At 44.6% G+C, this 21,178-nt stretch overlaps 1 protein-coding gene across 2 annotated transcripts in view; it reads right to left on the bottom strand.

Annotated features, from left to right (window-relative positions):
* Nucleotides 1–13,793, bottom strand: part of LOC144828913 (Y+L amino acid transporter 2-like) — a 505,595-nt gene extending 491,802 nt beyond the window's left edge. For both annotated transcript variants that reach the window (XM_078687526.1, XM_078687527.1), the window contains exon 1: nucleotides 13,472–13,793. The gene's annotated coding sequence lies outside the window, so the exon portion shown is untranslated. The remainder of the gene's footprint in view (nucleotides 1–13,471) is intronic.
* Between the last annotated feature and the right edge of the window lie 7,385 nt (nucleotides 13,794–21,178).

Raw genomic sequence — 21,178 nt, 5'->3', positions numbered from 1 at the left:
TCACTCCAAATTCATACTCCTATTGTTGTGTTGGGCCTTTCGGCTGACTTAACATGAATCTTATACAGATTTTGTCCTGGAATGTTAACGGGCTGCGAACTAGAACCAGAAGGGACAAGATTATACAGTATCTTCAAGATTCACCGGCTCAGGTAGTGATTCTTCAGGAAACACATCTTCTTACAGAAGAGGTAGCTTCTCTCCTTAAAAATAAAACATGGGTGGGCTCATATGTATGTACAAGCCAGACAGCAAATTCCAGAGGAGTCCTTATTATATTTAAGAATTCAGTCAAAGCGCATATCTTACAGCAAATGATTGACCCAGGTGGCAGATGGGTTATTATTAAAGGTATGATAAGGGGGACTCTGTTCACCCTGGTTGGTTACTATGGACCTAACCAAGACGATGCATTCAGTCTTAAGACCATCTTTTCTCATTTATTCGATTTTCCTGAACCAATAATCCTAGCTGGGGACTTTAATATAGTCTTGAACCCTGCGTTGGACAAAACTCCAAACAGTAGAGCCATGGTCCCTTCAAAATCTCAGGACTTCCTATTAGAGGCAATGAAACAATTTGCTTTTTTAGATATATGGAGAGAAAGATCGGTCAGCAGCCGGGTGTATCGTTTCGAAACCATAAATATGGGCACCAATTCAGAATAGACTATCTGCTGATAAGTAACTCGCTAAGAGGTAGAGTCAACGAAATTTCATACCTGGCTAATCATCTTTCAGATCATTCTGGGATCCTCCTACGTTTGGAAGGTCCACTAGCAGGGCCCACGCGGACATGGTCATTTGTACCGCTCCTTACTCCTGGAAGAGGAAAAGAAGTCCTTTTTACTATAAGAAACTGAATGGTTTCTGGAAACGAATTTGGGGTCAACTTCAATGACTAATGTATGGGATTCTCTGAAAGCTTTTTTGCTGGGCCAAATTACCAGCAGGGCATGCTTTAGAAATAAAAGATATAAGGAGGAGATATCTTATATAGAAGGAAAGCTGAAGGATGTAGAGGCTGAATTAATTCTCCAAGCCTCTCCTGAAATCCAGCAAGAACGGAAAGTTAAGTGGGATAGCTTAAATGGGCAGTTAGAGAACATTCTACACTCCAGGCTTATTCGTAGATGGGAAGCCAGTAAAATCGCCCATTTCGAGTATGGTGAGGGTGCAGGCAAGCACCTTGCATGGAAATCCAAAGCTGCCCGGGTAAGAAATCATATTAAAGAGATTATTAGCGGTAATGATACCTTCTCCTCAGATGGAGAAATTAGTCAGGCCTTTCAGACCTATTTTTAGGACATCTATTGTGAAGATAAAAGTTTGGATGTCCCTAGTGTCCAGAGCTGACTGGGGGACATCCCCCTTCCCTCCTTGGAGTCTGATCAACAACAACACTTAGACCAGGGTTTTACTCAAGCTGAGGTCAGAGAAGCTATTCAACGTTGTAGGAACGGGAAAGTAGCTCGTCCTGACGGCCTCCCAGCTGAGATTTACATGATGTTGGGAGATAAGATCATTCCCACTCTCACGTTGCTTTTTAATCATTTGTTAGAGGCCGATCTAGGGCTCCCAGCTTCATGAAATGATGCTTTAATAATCCTGATTTAGTTTAACCTGGGAAATCTCCATCTAGCTGCAGGTCATATAGACCTATATCACTTTTGAATGTATCATTTTTACTTCAATTTTAGCAGCAAGGTTGGGCCTCGTGGTGGGGGATATCCTCCACTTAGATCAGAAGGGCTTTGTTAGGAACCAGCAGCTTTCAGATGTCACTTATGATTTCATTGGAGCTATCGATCTTGCTTCTACATATTCCCTCCCATTGGCAGCCATGACTCTGGATGCCACCAAGGCCATTGACAGAGTGAATTGGATCTATCTGTCAAGGTCTTGAGGTAGTTCAACTTAGGGGAGAAAAATTTCTGAATGGTCCAGTTGATATATCAGAACCCAACGGCTAGACTTTTGGTTAACAGAAATATTACGGACCCTTTTAGGATCACAAGAGGGACCAGACAGGGCTGCCCACTCTCCCCTTTTCATTTTGATCTTTACATCGAGCCATTTGCTCAACGGCTTAGGGACGATCCTAATATTCAGCCTTTTAGATATGAGGAGTGGGAGAGGACGGTAGCCCTGTACGCTGATATTTTGTTTTTTCTGCTAATTTACAGTCAGCCTTTCCAGCAGTCATCAGTTTAGCCTGGGAGTTTGGTTCTGTCTCCGGATATGAAATTAATGCTTCAAAGACGGAAATCATGACCTGGAATCTTGGAGAGGCACCACATCACCATCAGCTCAATTCTAAAAGGAGATATTTGGGATTCCATGTTGTTCAAGACATCACTAAGATCGCTGATACCAACATGGCCATAGTGGCAAGGGACTGCCGGAGGCTAATGAGATCTTGGGCCTTACTTCCCTTATCCAACTTAGGTAGGATCAATTTGATATTAAGATGTCGATACTCCCGAAGATTACTTTTCTTTTTAACTGTATTCCTCTCTATTTTGAAAAATCTACGATTGATAAGTTGCAGAGTGAAATTAATTCATTTGTCTGGGCATCTAAATCACCTAGGATCGCCTGGAAAAATCTGAGGCGGAGAAGAGAAAATGGAGGCCTAGCTTTACCAGATCTCCAGTTCTCCAGTTGTATGCCTGGGCTTTCCAACTCTCACATTCACGCATGTTATTTAGAATGCCTGTGAATACAGGTGCTGGAGGGATGTTTCTGGCTATGCTTAGGGGTGCCAACTTATAAGAACAAGGTTTTTTGTTTAAATTCGGGGATCCAAAGTTTACAAAAAAAGTTACGGTGAAGGTTCTCCAGGGGGTGGCTTAAACTTGGGCCAAAGGAGGGGTTCAGTGGCGCTTGGGTATTTCTCCAGTTTGGCTCCCCTCTGGGATTCCCCAGGAGCTCCAGAGTGTTTAAAGGACAGGTTGGCAATACCTTTGAGAGACACTGGCTTTGTGGTTTAGGGAGACCTTCTTCCTGGAGGCACTCTTGTTTCCTGGGAAATCTTGAGGACAGGGTTGGAGTAGGTCTTTCCCGATTTAAATATTTTCAACTGGAAAGCTCGGTTCAATCCCACCCACAATTAAATTGTAAGAATGCGGTGGGTTGTGATAGCTTTTTTAGAACGCCAGCTTGTGACCAAGCCCCCAGGGAGGAAGGAAGTCTCTTTCTGGTATCAAACCTTGTTAGAAGAAGTAGACACTGAATGTAATCTAGCTGACGAACTGTGGGGTGGCTCTTTTACTACTCAGGACTGTGTTCAACTATGGCAGAAGTCTTGCAAGATCCTGTATGAAGTCATGAAACCGGCTTGGTTAAAAAGAAACCACCGGTTTACCATCCACAGGGCTTACTTCACTCCTCAAAAATCACAAGACCACCGGTGAGTTGCAAAAGATGTGGTCAGGTTTCTGCTTCAGACATCCACATGTTTAAGGAATGTCAATCCCTGGCTGCCTTCTTGGAAAATATTGGTAACTTTTTGACAAGCACCTTAGGCTGCCCTATCAACATAGATTTACCTCTAATCATATTAGGCTCTGCAGAAAACGTTACTGGCCCTGCTGGAGCTCTGCTTTTCTATGCTATCCTTCTAGCTAGGAGGCAAATATGTATACGTTGGACAGAATCAACCCCTCCTACCTTTTTAGACTGGCAGTCTTCAGTCTTGGCAGTCTCCAAATTGGATCTTGCCAGTAAAAAGAAGAGAGCATTTTGGAACCTTCTGCAACTTAGATGGGGCTCTGAGTTGATGGGATGAAATTCCCCCCCCCCTTTTTTTTTCTCTGAGTCCTATGATTATATGGTTAATACTCTTCGGGCTAAGTCAGGCTTGGCCATATTCTATGGTAGTGCTCCGACGAAAGTCATCTAGCTCTCGGAGCTTGGCAGAAGAGGTATCTCAGTGGTTTCTTCATTGATCCCCAAGCTACTCTGGTACTAGTAGGCGGGTCTCCACTTCCAACAGCCTATGTCCCTCAGCTTGCTGAGTGTGAGTACAGACATCTAGGGTGTGATTTGAAGTGAGACTTGTGGCGAATGAGGAGAAAAGAAAAAAAAATATTAATAATAAATACCAATAAAATTAAATACATATTCACTTAAATAACATTAAATTACTTCCCACCCTATTCCCGTATAAACGCACAACCCACTACACAAAAAAGATAACAAAATTAATTAAATGATCAATTTATCAATTAATAAAAATGTATTACCAACTGATAATTAGATAGCAATACATTAATAATCAATACCAATTAATAAAAATTAAAATGTACTTAATTATAATACATTACTTCCCACACTATTTCCCTATAAACCCACAACCCGTTACACATAAAAAATAACAGTGACCTGCACTGGCTTCCTGTTAGGAAGAGGATCACCCTTAGGATCCTACTGCTATCCCACAAAGTGTTGCATGGTGTAGGCCCAGTGTACCTAAGAGCGAAGATTGTTTCCTACACTGCTCTCAGACGTTTATGCTCAACAAATCTCTATCTGGCCAAAGTTCCTTGGATCCATGGGTCGAGGACAGGGGGCAGATCCTTTTCCTTCTTGGGTCCGTCTTTATGGAATAAACTCCCACTGAAATTAAAAGCTTCACAACAACCTACCTATTTCATAAGAAGCTGAAAATGTGACTCTTCTCTAGCAAATGAGCAGCACCCAGTGCCCCCTCGGTCGTTCCACTGTCTGTGCAGAGTGCCAGGACGATCTTAGGAGTAACACTCAAGCTTTAGAAATTCCCTTACATTTACATTTACTGGCAATAAGGCCAATAACATGGTCTAGGGCTCAGTATAGGTGCCAATAAATTATTCCGATGCTCAACCCTGGGTAGCTTGGCTGTGAACAAGCAGGCTTACCTTAAGAGACAGGTGTGTAAGCATTTAAAAACAACAATTCAATACATATTTAAGACCCAACACACAATAAAAATCCCATACCAGTGTATAAACATAGGACATACTTTTATCTTTAAAATGACACCGAAACAACAAAAATCCAATGTAGTGAACCGGAGATGAGAATGTTTAAAGAATAACCGCTTTCTAGCACTTAGTCACCTAATAGATTTCTTTTTCCAAAGTTGCTCCAAACTTCTCCAAACTTCTGCAGTTTCTTCCTGGAGTTCCTCTTGGGGGTCCAAGGGGTCCAAAACACATTCCACAGTCTGGAAGCTCCAAGATGTCCTGGAAAGTTTGAGACATTTCCCACAATGCATCTGGCCCAAACAGTTCAAAGTCCACTGAATGGACTCCAGGCAGGGGTCTCTTCGTGGAGTTGACACAGGTGAGCTCTGATAACCTGTAGCTTGCAGGAAGCCAACTCTTTATTCCTCTTGAACTAAGGTACATCCAAAGGGCTGTAGTTCCAGATAAGGAAATAGGTGCAGTCAGTCAGAATGCAGGGCCTGATGATGCAAATCAAGCTTCCAGCTTGCTGTCCACTCTTTAATCCTCTTGAAGCAAGATACTTCCAAAGGGCTGTAGTTCCAGATAATGCAGCAGGCGTAGTCAGTCAGAATGCAGGGCCTGATGGAGCAAATCAAGTTTCCAGTTTGGCAAGCCTTTTCCTTCTCTTACTTTCAAGCAGCAGAGCCGAGAGAGTCTGTCCCTCTCTGATACTTATTCAGTGTTCTCTGGGGTCAAGCAGGGGGGCACTCCTGTCCAATGAGGTGGAGGGCAATACTCCAAAGCATGACCACTTCCTCCAAAGTGTGGCGTAATGGTCTTCCGGAGAACACTATTCCCACAAAATTCAATTTTGCTGAAATATCAGCAGAGGAGCAAGAACTAGTTAAACCAACCTCCAATATGGCTCATTTCCATACCTGTCCTCCCCCTGACTTCTGCAAATTCCTTTGTTAAGCTTGACATCTGGCTGGGTTCAGAGATGATGGGGTAGATGGACCTGGCCTTTTCTGCCTGTCCCCTTCTTCTTTTGAAGCTCATGGTTTACAACCCCTCACCCCTGCTCTGGCATTCAAGTGTAACAGGGCCCTCACCCCCCAGATAATCTCTCTCCCTGGGTACCACTTATCACTTCATTAAAGCAGCCTGGCTAATCCTGTTAACTCTGACCAATCAGGGAAGAGAGAAGGAAAACTGAATTTTGGCTTAGAGACAAGAAAGTTTTATAACTTCTTTTCTGTATACTTTATTATAAATTCAACAATAGCATTTTAGATTTATCAATACCATACTCCTAAGTCCTTGAATGATATTTTCTGATATTTCCCTAGCGTTAGTTATGAGTTCATAAACTATTGCAATGCTAACATATGTGGCTGGGGATCTACAATGGGGAAAATTAAATGTCCAATTTCACCAATATCAGGGCCTATAAAACATCTTTAATAAGGACCCTGCATATGGCTACATAACCTCCCACACTTGGGACAAATAAGGGAGACTTTAGGGGTCCTGAATATGCAAAAATACTGCAGATTATCACTTTACAGTGCTCTTAACACAAAAGTTGATTTTGGGAAGCACTTTACTTCGATGAGGAAGTGAAATGGGCAATTTCTCTATCCCCAGGGGATATAAAACTTATTTTATAAGAACCCTCCTTATACGTACCTGCCCCCACCTGCCCCTCCTCCCCCCTTCCCCCGGGGCAGCTAGCAGAGACCCTGGGGATGCCTAACATGCCACAATATTGTAGCTGTCAATTCTTAAGTGTCCCCACAACCAAAGTCAACTTTGGTCTCAATTTACATTTAAAAGCAGTGCTGCAACCCAGGGCTGCTTTTAAAATGGCTTCAAACTCTAAGCAGTGCACACATGCAAGTGCAGAAATGGCTGCTGGCCTCTAAACTGTCATGATCTATTATTTATTAGGGAGTTAAAGGTAGTTTTAATCACAGTGCCCTATTATGTACCAGGGACTTATAGGGTACGTCATGTCAATCATAGTGGTACCCTGACACATAGTATACCGTAATGTGTGTGTGTTTTCACCATAGCACTAGCTCTCGGCTGGTTAGGCAGAGCCCAGGGACAGTCAGATTCAGTTACCAGCAGTACCCGTCAGCAAAAAATGGGGGTGCTCAGGGCACAAGATGACTTTGCAACAGTATTCATCTTGCAAAGTACTTTGCTAAGTCCCTTTTGCCCACATGCATCATTGGTTTTTGCATTCACAAACGGTGCGAATCGCAAAATTCGGCCGTTTGCGAATGCAAAAACCTTTTTTGGAATGCATCATTATTTTTCATTTTTCGCAATTTAAAAATTCGCAATTTTTTGCGATTTCTTAAATTGCGATAGCATTTAAGAAATCGCGAATTTTGCGAATTCTTAAATGCTATGCATGTTTTTTTAAATTGCGAATTCGCAATTAGGAACGGGAAAATTACCATGAAGTAAACCTTCATGGTAATTTGCGAAAAGTTTCAAAAAGTGCATTTTTGAAACTTATATTTTACACACACACATGCCCTTGGGACATGTGTGTGAGTAAAATGTACTTACGTGACATTGCAGGGGTGCAGGGGGGGTCCTTTGGACCCTCATGCACCCTTGAAATTGCATTCTCATTTTGCGATTCCTTAATTGCGAATTCGCAAAATGAGAATGACTTCCCATTGATTCCTATGGGCCTCTAGGCCCATAGGAATCAATGTAAAGCGATTCCTTATTTGCGATTCACAATTAAGGAATCGCAAAGAAGGAAATTAAGAAATCGCAAAAACTTTTGTGATTTCTTGGTGCATAGGAATTTGCGATTCCTAAATTGCGATTCCTCAATTTTCGCAATTTAGGAATCGCAAATTCCTACAATGATGCATGTGGCCATTTGTGTCTTCTCTGTCACCTACCACTCTTTAAAAACTACATGCTCCTGCTGCACCAAGTTTTTGATCAGACCCACATGCGCTTTTGAGTGCATTTATATGACACCCAGATTCACATCTGTTTGGAGAGCTTTCTAGGGAAGATGTCAACATTTCAGAGTGCCTCACTGTGTGGAAAGATTCCACTGTTTAACCAAAGTCAAAACAGAAATTCCAATTCTGAGACAGGAGGCCTCCTTTGATTTAATCCATTTAATTAGACTGGAAAGACTTGGAAGACATCCGGCACCCTCACGGGTAATGAGAAACCTAGAAATCAATTTTAATTTTAATCTCTCCTTTTCTTTTAAATTTTTAATGTTATAAAGGGCAGCAGTATCTAAAATCAGAAAATTGACCCATTTCATGAGACAGACCATCACAGAGTTGACATAAATCCTAATGGTAGCACACTTGGACTTCTGTAAAGTGTTTTTCAGTGGCCTCTCATAAAACCTCTTCACAATGATTCAAAGATTACAGATCCAGACTCAAGTTGAAGGTAGAGGCTCCCAGAACCAGATGGACTCTAAAACCTGTATTTTCCTTTCATTACATGTATTGTGTACATGTTTGTTTTCGTTGCGCACCTTGCAATGTCAAGGGTGGCTTAAGGGTACTGCACAAAACTTCTAAATAAATACATTCTGTTAAGGGACGACTGATTCTGCTGTGCTGTACTGGTCCCAGCGCCCCTGCCCACTTACAGTGCGTTAGCACATATGCGTCCTGGTGTACACTAACCCATCTAACAGCATCTAAGCCTCAGCATTGGAAGGATGTATATGATGCAATACTAAGCGTCATACAGTGTGGTATAGCTTTTGTGTCAGGTGGAGCCCGTATTACAAAAAAAAGCATTGTCAAAGCTGATAGGTCTTGCCTTTAGGACCCACTGGCTTTGCCAACTCCTTTAGACGATGCCCTACAGCATTGGAATTTTTCCGAACTCTGTGCAGCATCATCAAAAATCAATAAATGCAAAAGAACGGATGTAGGACTTAGCCCTTTTTGCAGGGTCATCCCTGAACTTTTTGCTTTCCTCCTAGCTTTTTTTCTGACATGATGTTGGTGGTTCTAGGACTCTGGGTACTTTAGCACTGCTGTTCAGTGTAAAGTGTGTGTGCTCTTTGTGGTAAACCTGGTAAGATTGGTCTACACCTGTTAGGCATATTTAATTTACCTGTCAGTCCCTTGTAAAGTGGTATCTCAGATACCCGGGCTGGTAAATTGAATGCTACTGGTGGGCTTGCAGCGCTGATTGCGCCTCTCACTAAAGTAGCCTTGCAAACCCATCTCAGGCCTCTGCCATTGCAGGGCCTGTGCACGCAATGTTACTCCCGCTGTGACGTGGCACCTAAAGGGTGTGCCGTGTCTGTGACCCCCCTTTTACTACTTGTCAGTCACCCCTAAGGAAAGCCCTAGCTAGCCCTATGGGCAGGGTGTATTGTAGGTAAAAGGTAGGACATGTACCTTAAGTGTGTGACATGTCCTGGTAGTGTCAAACCGCCATTTTGGTTTCTCACTGCTGTGAGGCTGCCCTCCCATAGGAATGCATTAAGGATTCCCTGATAAGTGTTTCAGTGGTAATTCCTGATATGAGAGGAGCTGCGTGGTCAAGTGTAGTATGGTTGGAATAGTAATAATAAATGCTACGCAATGGTGTGCGCACATTTATTATCACTATTTTAGAAATGCCACTTTTAGAAGTTGTCATTTCTGTGTGCTATGCGTCTGCCTGCCTGATGTGGATTGCATGTCTGGCTTTGGAGTGGCAGGGGCTGGTGAGGTGTATGTGGCTCCAGGAGGGGCAGGGTGAGTCAGCTCTAGGCTGAATAGGGCATCTGCATTTGGAGTAGAGGGTGGAGTAGTCCCCTGACCCTGAATAGGTCTGTGCCTGCCTATGTGAATGCTGGCTCCGCCCCCCTGTGGTGTGTCTGATGACAGAGCCCCAACCTGACAAATGGGAAGGGGAGCCCTGGAAACAAAGAACTCCAGAACCAGTTAGGACTGGTTCCTCCAAGCCCCGGAAGCTTGTTTCCTTTCCAGTGAAGAATTGGCTTGGTAGTTTGGTCTGCCCTGTTCCCATGATGCACTGGGCCAGGGACAGACTAATTTGCATATAGCCAGGTTCTGAACTGGGATGGTGCAGTGAGCTAAAAAACGGTGATGGATCAAGCCCTGATCTGTTGACTGGGTAGGAGTGTTCTGATTAACTCAGATACTCTGTCCATCACCACCCCCTTTATGAATCCTCCAAGCCCTGTGCCAGGGCAGACAAAGGAATTTGGGATATAAATAGATATAAATATTGGGGCTGTGACCCCATATGTGGTGCTGTTCCTGTGGTTCTCGGTGATGTGGGGGCTTGCTGCTGCTGGGCCCCAGGATGAACCGCCACGAGGGACAGCCTCCCTGCTGGAGGGTGTTCTGGCCTCCATGGGCCTAGTTCTTCCCCTTTAACTTTTAGGGCTCTAGCGCCTAGTGAGCGCTGTGTGTGGACTGCAAGGTGAAGAGGGGGCGCGGGTGTCTGTAGAGCTGGGCTGAGATGGGCCATGAGGGAACCCCGGCGTGTGGGATTCCCTGTGCGCTGTTCATTGGAGCGGAAGCCCACCCGCGTTTTGCCAATCGAGCGGGAGCCCACCCCGCATTTTGCGCTGCTTGGTTTATTTGCAGCCACATTAGTATTTTTTTATAAAGCGGTTGGCCACCCCGCATGTGTGCTCGTAAAGCAGGAGCCCACCCCGCATTGGCCCGAAATCACCACCGCGGCCCGAGACGTAGGCGAGAGAGCCGCCTTCACCACCACAAGCAACCCGGAAGCCAGGCAGAGGTGCGTCTGACTGTGGGCGGGCCTGCAGGAACTATGGAGCCTCGCGGTCTCCCTCTTCACCTCCTTTGGCCTTGAAGAGGAAGCTCAATGGTTAGAGTCGGAGAAGGGACCGGCGTGAAGCCTGGAGGAGGACGGGAGCCTACCCCGCCTCCGTGACTAGGAGCGAAGTCTGGCGATGGGCAGGGGTCTACCCCACAGAGAGAAGCAACCAGAAAGTCGCCAGAAGCCAGGCAGGTATTCCTGGAGGAATGCAGGCCCCCTGTGCCCGTGGGAGCCCTGCGCGTCTGCCTCCGAAGAGGAGACTCAGGTGAGTGGGGCTGCGAAGGCACGTTGTCAGTGCCTGCCCCGCCACAAAGACGGAGACTGGAGGAGTCCCCGAGCAGCCCCAGTGAGTGGGGTTCAAGTTGGGCACGGTTGTTATCAGCGCAGAATTCCCTTGGAATGATTTCTTTTTGGGGGCAGATTCTGGTTCCCTGAGGCACCGTGGTGCCTGTGCCTATTTTCTTTTGGGGGCAATTGCGCGCTTAGAATCCCGGAGTGGGGCTCCTCAGGCACAGTGGTGCCAAGGCCAATTGCCTACAGCTGCCCCCCCGGACAGAGGGCAGCAACAACGTTGGGCAGAATTATTGTAGAGTCCCAGTGGGGACTCAAGAGGCACAATAGTGCCGAGGCCCAATCTCACAGCTAGATTGCAGAAGCGCGGGCAGCTGCAACGCGAGGGCATTTTGTGTCCATGAGAAGGGGTTGAGATTCACCCCACGCCCCAGCGCATTGCGCACAGTGGCTCTTGCTGCATTGGCAGCCAGAGGGCTAATTGGAAAGCCCTAGAGTAAGCCCTGACATTATGGACAGAGTGCATTTTGAGCCCCAGTGAAAGGTCAGTTCACCTGGGTTCAGCGTTATGGGGGTGATAGGGCGCAAGGCCCTGAGGTGATTTATGACCCTGGTACCTATGTATAATGAGTTTATGCTGCTGATTTTTTTGCATAAGGTGTTTTATGCTAATGCGAGGCCTATTGCATAATGTGTTTATGCTTCTGATGGTTTTGCATAAGGTGTTTTAATGCTAATGCAAGGCCTGTTGCGTAATATGTTTATGCTAATGAGGTTTGGGCCTAATGTGTTTTATGCCTAATGTGATAATGCTGAGGTCATTATTGTACCAGTAGTTACTGGTTGTGTTTTATATTTACTACCTGCATTCTGATGGTTCTGACCGTTGCCCGATTGGCCTGGTCCTGTATATAATCCCCTGTGAATATTGCCTAGTGCCAGTTGGCACAGTGTATATTGTGTTATTATGATTCTAATGAGTTTATGATAATACAAAGGCTATTTTTGATATAACCTTGTGTGGAGGTTCTTTTGTGGTGCGCTTAGTGTGTTCCTGCTGTATGAGTGTGTTGCGCAAATGTTTTACACATTGCCTCTGGGATAAGCCTGACTGCTCTTGCCAAGCTACCAAGGGAGTGAGCAGTGGTTATCTTCAACATGCAACTCCTGTGCCCTGACTAGAGTGGTGGTTTCTGCCTGGCTTAGGCGCATGCCCTAGCCAACCAGAAATCCCATTTCTAACAACGGGCAAATATGTGACTGCTGCTGGTGGGCTAGTCATTGCCCTAGGACGTGCATGCATGTTGACGTATGCACGTGCATGATTGTTGACATAAGGGCGTGCCTGCGTGAGGACACATTTGCATGAATGCATCATCACGCAGGCGCGTCAGCGGAGTGACATGGGTATAATTTGCTTTGATATTTTGTTTTCCAACTAAAATGGCCGACACTTTTTGGATTGGTAAAGAAAAAAAGTACTGTTTTTTCAATGTGAAAGCACAAATTAAAAAAATAAAAAGGTTGTGGATAACAGAGTACTAAATGATAGAGCGGATGAGCTGAAATAAGCCAGCCAATGAGAGAGATGGTAAAGAGGCTATGCTCGTGGGGAGGGACGAACACAAGAGGAACAAGCTAGGACAAAGAAAACCAACAAATGAGAAGCAGGCAAATTGGAGTGGCAATAGAGCCAAGCAATGGTAAGTAACGGGCTCCTGTATGTTCTTAGTAAACCCATAATAGAACTTTTCCAACCAGGCAACTTGTTGTGCCGCCTGGTAGGCTCGTCCTTTAAAACACACTCCCCAGGTCAAAGTACCGCTAGAACATTGCTGACTAAGCAGGTATCAGGCGCGTAACACCCATTGGGCTCACAGGGCTTTATCCCCAACGCCACCCACCTATCCCTCCCCCACCGCTCCCCCCCCCCCCCGACCCCCCCTGTCTGTCAGACCGGGCTGACACAGCTTTGCAGGCTGGCGGCTATCTAATTGCAGCCGCACCCGAGTACTTAACAGGTCTTTAAAAGACCATTTAGGTGTAAATTAAGCGTTTGGTGTGTTTTCACCTCTTCTTTCAGTCACTTTGTCCATGGTTGGAAGGATTAGCCCCCCCCCGAAATATTTTTCAGCCCCCACCCGAAATTTGGCTCTAGTTGCCCGCCTGGCAGTATTTTTAAACACTAGAATGTTGCCTGTGGAGCGAGCGTCCTTCTGAAAACAGCCTGTCAACCAGTCATAAAAGCAGACCGGTAAATAGACCGACGAATTTATTATCTGCATTTCTGAAAACCCCAATCAATAATATGTTGTACGTCACTGCCGTATTCACAAAACTGCATGACAGTTACGCGACTATACATGTCTCACAGCATACACCCGCTAGTAAAACAGTCATGGTAAACAACTGCGTGTTACCGCCACTTACCGAAAGTCTTCGCCGCCATATCCAGTTGGCATTACTTTGGCATTCATCCACGGCTTTTTCTGAGAAAAATTCGTTCAAAAATGCACCTTAAACACGGAAGTAGCGGCGCCACGGCAAAGAACAACCTCGCAGAACCGAGTTGCAACTGCAAGACGTCAACAGAAAAAAAACTATCCTTCAAGTTTCTGCTAGCGTCCAACTACTTTCCGCATCATAAACATTCCCCGTGTATCGCGGCTCCACAGAACTCGTTAAAAAAAATTAATGAATAAGGCAGTACAGAAGAGCAGTATCTTGCCATGGGCAATCCTGGACCGGAAGAAGGCAGGATTATTGCACTGCCTCGCTCCAAGCTGGTAGACTGAGACTATATTTAAAGCTGAAAACATGAGCCTGGCACAAACACAGCAGAAAAAAAGTTAACGCAGCCAAGAGAACTTGATGCAAGAAGAGGTCCCGCCCTCTTTTCGCTCGTTTGGATTATTTATTTATTTGTTATACTGTATAGACTAAGTATGCTGATAACAACGAGTACAACAAATAAACACCTAATGCCGGTCCTTGGTGCGATGTAATGTTTGGTGCAAACGCCTTTTCTCACGGCATAATGAGAGCAGATTCCTAGTGGGGATAATACGTGATAATGTTTGTGTATGTTCATACATGCCAACGTTTTTAAATGAGAAATAAGGATTTTTGAAAAAAGAAACATGGGACTGTATTTTCCCTATTGACACACGTTGAGGTGGAGGCAGTTTTAAGTGGGAGGCAGCTGAAATAAAGCTGCTTTTGTCTTATAAAATTGGGGGGCATATTTATGAATTTTTCACGCAATGGAGGGCAGCAAGCAAAGTTGATGTTCTGCGGTGTGTGAAAGGCAGGGAGCAGAAATGCTGCATGTTTGCAAAGATTTGGAGCATTTCTGCTCTCTCCTTGCGCTAGCACACTCCCTGCAGCCTAGCGCTAACGCAGGGATCCTTGCACCATAATGCTAGGGTGTCTGTGTTACAAGCAGGATAGTTTTGGGCAGGAAGGGACAACTTTCTGCGCAAAACAATCCTTACAAGCAGTTTCCTCTTTCTAAGAGTGATGCAGAATGCAGCTCATTTGGAAAGAGGAAAATAGGAGGAGAGTTAAAGATTCTTCTCCTTATTACCCCTCACTGGTGAAAATGTAGCATTTTGACATATTCCCAAGTTTATAAGCTTTAGTGAATTTGAGAATGAGCCATAATTCATGGGAGGATGCATGGGAATGTCCATGCTCCACCCATAGAATGTCTACAACTTGAAATGCAACACAACGCAGCTGCTCGGAAGTAAGCCAACCATAATCATGAGTGCCCTGGGACAGGGTCAGTGAGTAGGGTGGTGGGATTAAAGATGTGGCTAAAAAGAACAAAATGTTCAGTAACTATTAGATATTTTTCAGATTGAGGTAATTGCATATGTAAAAAAAGCACAAAAAATACATGCACAACTTAAAAAATAAATGCTTATTTCGGTCAGACTTGCCGGTGGAAAACTAGATACATCCACTTCTCCGCGCGTGTGTATGGTTTCAAAAATGGTATTCTGTATTTTGGAAACGGTTTATCAAAGGTTATATTAGGGTGTGAGAGGGTGCATCACATTTTCACATGGATGATGTCATAAGTGATGTCATTAGTGATGTCATTTGAGATTTCATCAGTGATGTAATCAATGATGTCACTGACCATGTCATGAATGATGTAATATGTGACGTCATGAGCAGTGCATTGCGGGGGTGCGAGTTATAGTTAGCTCAACTAACTATAACGGGGGAATTTCTATGGTTTTGTATGAGTGAAATGTCCAACTAACTAGAACGTCCTTGAAACCTATGGTTTTTTTCAGTGAATTTCAAAGGTTTTTAAAGTGCTAATTTGTAACTATAATGTCCCTGAAAACTATGTTTTTTTCAGTGAATTTCAAAGGTTTTTTAAATGCTAATTTCTAATTATTTTCTTCTTTAAACCTATAGTTTTTTCACTAATTTTAAATTATCACTTTATTGTCAACTTAGTGAAAACAGCCAATATCTCCAGTTTTCCAGCAACATCTTCCACAATTTTATTTTGTCACAAATGAGAACAACTAACAGTAATAATATACAGAGTAAATGTCCCTGTACAAAAATTAACACAAAAGCACCGGTTTCCGATATTTTCAACGAGCAACCAAATCTGGGTGCGATCCAAAAACAGGGAATAAGCCTCATTTGCAGTAGGATTCTAACATCTGCATTTTACTGGTGTAAACCAGGACGACTACATACAATGAGAAAGGGCTCGTAGCCCAGACTCACATCTGAAGCACAACATATGTCATAGAGTTACTGATCACACAGCTCAAACACCCATGAAGGCCACAACATGCACTGCCACCAGCCTCAGGATGTTCCCCCGGACCACCCCCTCCCTACTACCACCGAGGCAGCGCAGAACAGGACAGCAGACCTTCCAAAAACAGAATGGTCCTTCAGCCACACAATACGGAATGTTGCTAGATAGGGCAAGCAAGTATGTGTGAAGGACGCAACTCATCCATCAATAATAATAATGCACACAATACCAACTGTAGCACTGATGTGCTGGACAGACCTCACTCTACAGATCATAAATCTCTCCATGTGTATATATACTACTGGTGTTTGTAGTGTTGTGCACAATAGACGCAACCATGTTATCTCAGGCAGTGGGGAAGATCTCGAACATGTAGCTGTGTTGTCCTCCCCTTGAAGCGGAAGCGCAGTGCGCTCCTCCAACATACGCCACTCCAACGTAGGAGTATGAATAAATAAGCCGGGGCTCTGGGCATGGTTCTCTTGTGAACTGTGAAGGCCAATGACTCTGCCAGAGCTGCTGGCCTCACCCTGCCACGTGGCTGCCGCATTGACCACGGGCCTCCTCGACACAGGACCCTGCGAACTCAGCGGCACAGCACCATAGACTTATGTTTGTACAGACTACTGCCTTCGATCTACACTGCGGACAGCAGGCCTCACATTTCATATCGAGTAGCGATTGCAGATGACACAGACCAGTACGCAGGACACATTGCTCCCAGTTCAGCCCTCTCGGACACGCATCATCGCAGGATGCGCACACGCTGAGTATTTCAGGTGCCACTAACTCAGTGCACCACAAGTCATCGGCACGTGGCCTTATTAAGGCAGAATTCAAAAGACATTGGTTTGAGTGCGGCCCCCTGGAATATGCATCATCGCAGGGTAGGTACATGCTGAGCGCCAAAGGTACTACTAACTCAGTGCACCATAAGTCATCGCAAGGAAGAATGAACAGTTTTATGTCAGCAGTGAGGCATACTATCACTCGAAAATTGAATTGAGGCAGAATTCAATAGACAAAAGACATTGCTCTGATCGCGGCCCCCCATGACCACGAATCATCGCAGGGTATGTACAGGCTCAGCGCCAAAGTACTACTAACTCACTGCACCATAAGTCATCGCCACATGGCTGTTTGAAGCAGAATTCAATAGACAAAACATAGGTCCGAGTGCGGCCCCTCCGGATCACGCATCATCGCAGGATACATACACGCTCAGTGCCAAAGGTACTACTAACTCAGTGCACCATAACTCATCACCACGTGGCCTTATTAAGGCAGTATTCAATAGACAAAAGACATCGCTCCGATCGCGGCCCCCCCCCAAGACCACGCATCATTGCAGGATACGTACATGCTGAGTGCCAAAGGTACTACTAACTCACTGCACCATAAGTCATCGCCACATGGCTGTATTGAAGTAGAATTCAATAGACAAAACATAGGTCCGAGTGCGGCCCCTCCAGACCACGCATCATCGCAGGATACATACACGCTCAGTGCCAAAGGTACTACTAACTCAGTGCACTATAACTCATCGTCACTTGGCCTTATTAAGACAGAATTCAAAAGACATTGGTCCGAGTGCGGCCCCCTGGAATATACATCATTGCAGGGTACGTACACTCTGAGCGCCAAAGGTACTACTAACTCAGTGCACCATAAGTCATTGCAAGGAAGAGCGAACAGTTTTATGTCAGCAGTGAGGCATACTTTCACTCGAAAATCGAATTGGGGCAGAATTCAATAGACAAAAGACATTGCTCCAATCGTGGCCCCCCAAGACCACGCATCATCGCAGGGTACGTACACGCTGAGCGCCAAAGGTACTACTAACTCACTGCACCATAAGTCATTGCCACGTGGCTGTATTGAAGCAGAATTCGATTGACAAAACATAGGTCCGAGTGCGGCCCCTCCGGACCACTCATCATCGTAGGATACGTACACTCTCAGTGCCAAAGGTACTACTAACTCAGTGCACCATAACTCATCGCCACGTGGCCTTATTAAGGCAGAATTCAATAGACAAAAGACATTGGTCTGAGTGCGGGCCCCACGGACCACGCATCATCGCAGGGTATGTACAAGCTGAGTGCCAAAGGTACTACTAACTCAGTGCACCATAAGTCATCGCAAGTAGCAGTGAACAGTTTTATATCAGCAGTGAGGCATACTATCACTCGAAAATCACCCAAAAATACTTATAATATATAAAGAACAGAACAATTGAAGTACATTAACGATTACAATGTGGTGATTTTGAAGATGTGGAATGCAAATATGGACATACAATATGTTGCAGATAACTTTGCTGTTTCTCGCTATGTCACGTCATATATTACCAAGTCTGAGAAGACAGAATTGAAAGTAATGTGGGAAAAAAATTCAAAGGAGAAGACACTTAGCAAAAAATTGTACAGCTTCAGCGCAAAGATGCTTTCACATCAAGAAATTAGATCCTACGAATGTTCGCATCGATAGACATCTGCAAGTTTATGTTCAAAGTCAAGAGGAATCATCTGAACAAGTCTAGGTCTTGCTGCGGCACAAAGTCGAGTTTTCATATAAATGATATAAAATATGGGCCTCATTTATGAAGCTCCTTGCACCATCGGAACGTCACTTTTTGTGACGTTCCGTGGCGCAGAAGCCATTGTGATGTTTATCAGGCAGCAATAAGCCATTTTTTTTGGCTTAATGCTGCCTGATAAATATCAGTCCCTTTAACGCAGTGTTCTGTGTTAAAGGGGCGTGCAATGGGTGTTGCTGGGGGCGTTCCCAGCAACATCCATAGCCTTTTGACACTGTCCCAGATTTACGAGAAATCGTAAATCTGAGTCAGTGTCAAAAGCTTGGGCCTCCCCAGGGAAGGCGTAAGGGAGGCGCACCAGGCAGAAATATCTTTATTTCTCCTCGTTTTTCCTTTTTCTTTGTGTGCTGCATTTTGCAGCACACATAGAAAGAGGAAAAGCCTCTTGTGATAATATTTGTACAGAAAGGTTTCCCTTCCTTTACAAAAATAATCATCCCCGCAAGGCAGGCACCCTTGCACCATTGTGCAAAGGTGCCTGCATTGGCGCAGGCAGACCATTGTGCGCCGGCGCAGGGGAAAAAGGACAGGAGTGCGCCTTACCTTATAGATACGGCATATTCCTGCCCTTTTCTTTTGCCGTAGGGAAGCGCAGCATGAAGGCCTGCTGCGCTTCCCTACGGCAAAACCTCATAAATGAGGCCCTAAGTTTGTAATGATATAGAGTTACCTTTCTTTGGTAGTCAAGAGAAGTGTACAGAAAATAACAGTTTGATAAGTGTACTTGTTGAAGAAGAGATGGAAGATAATAGTGATGTGAAGTTTCAAAAAGAAATAACAAAGTTTAAAGTAGTTTCTGGTGAAAATCCCAACTAAGTATAATGTCTCTCAAATCTACACAACATCCTTTTAGTATCCTAGCTTCAAGAACTTGTTTTATGTCAGTTATAGTTCTACTATGTTAACCAAATTCATCTTCCAAGTTCAAATGAACACTGAATGGCAGTCTACACTGCCGACAGCAGAGCTCACAATTTGAACTATAACATCCCTGAAACCTACATATTTCGACAGTGTATTTCATAAATGTTTCATCTTTTGTTCCATCCACTTACACCGCAGACTGCAGGGCTCACAATTCACATTGAGTCACAATAGCAGATGACGCAGTGCAATAGGCAAGAGACATTGCTCCCAGTGCGGACCCCCGGACCCCGCATCATTGCTGACTGCGCACATGCTCAATGCTTCTGATGCCCCGAACTCACTGCAACACAACTCATGCACCCTTTCTGATACAATATTTTGTGTGTAATTTCACATCTGCTGTTCTACCTTAGTGTATCACAATTCATGAACCCTTTACGATATAATCTTTTCTGTATGATTTCATATCTGGTACCCGTACCTTAGTGCTGCACAAATCATTGACCCTTTATGATTGAATCTCTGTGTCTGATCCAATGATTACTGTTGTACTTGTTGCCACCACCAACCATTCACGGAGAGTTGGCTTACAATCGCCCTACACGCATCCACCACAGATGTCACTGGACATGTGATCCTGTTAATAAAAAGAAGTTGAGTGCACGTTCCCGTACCCAGTTCCACTCTCTATCTGTGTCCGTGTGTTCATTATGTATTCAACATGCTTCCCATAGGCCCTACCACATTACATACTGCTCTGGGCAGTGTATTCAACCATCTTCCCTTTGACAGTGGTGGAAAACTTTAGTTATGTAACTTTCTCTTGGTCATTGTACAAGTACGTTTGTAGAGACTGCATCATTACAGTACTGCAAGGAGAGTCTATACTGAATTTATAAGTGCGTGAGGATCGTCGGAGTGATTGTATAAGTACATAAGTTGGAGCAGCCTAACTCTGGCAACGACCTTGTCTCTAATTGACAGCCCGCCATGTGCCAAAAATGGAAACTTCAACTTTCAATGGCCCTGTATTGCTACAGCTGCAATACTCCACTGAATGTGAAATAAACATTATTATCTACACAGATATCTTATGACCACCATCTTTCTTATGTGGAACTATGGATAAATATAGGGTCAGTAATTCCCCATACCTTCCATGTTGGCATATTGTGGGACTTCACTCACAGCGTGACACTTTGGCTTTTGCAACATGGGTGATGGTAGCACTGCAACACGGACACTCTCATCCAGTGTTGTCAGATTTTTTCAGCTTTCTATAGCCCAAAACCAACTAAAAAGTAGCCCAAACTCACTCAATATTGCTACTTTAGAGACGGAGAGGCAGGGACAGCGTCAAGCAGGCAGTGAATGCATTGGAATTGATGTTGCAGCAGTATGCCAAGTAAATATGTGTCTAATAAAGAGCTTTAACATACTACTTTGCTGGGGCGTTGTATATACAATTATAATCTGGCAACTAGCACAAGCCAAAATTTTACCACACAACCGGAAAAATATAGCGTGATCTAGCCCAATCTGGCAACACTGATGCCATAGCCACTCCCTCACGGCTGGTATACACCCACCCCACACCCATCCAGCACAGGCGTCACAGGACACGTGACCCTACTAATATAAAAAAACAGGCACACATGCTCTACGCCATTTTAAAGTTTAGAGTGCGAGGCCTCATTTCCCACTGAGTTAGTAGCACCGCAAGCACTGAGCGGGTGTACAACCTGTGATGATGATAAGTGCACTAGTATGTCCTCTGCCATGGTGATAGCAAGACTCAGTTCCAAATGTGAAACCTGTTACCTTGCAGAATGATGCTGCATGATGTAGAGGGTGCCGTGATCGTGAAAAGGTGAGC

This window comes from Lissotriton helveticus, chromosome 4_1, assembly GCF_964261635.1.
Source record: "Lissotriton helveticus chromosome 4_1, aLisHel1.1, whole genome shotgun sequence".
NCBI classification, from domain to species: domain Eukaryota; kingdom Metazoa; phylum Chordata; class Amphibia; order Caudata; family Salamandridae; genus Lissotriton; species Lissotriton helveticus.
This window is presented reverse-complemented; position numbering and strand designations above follow the sequence as displayed.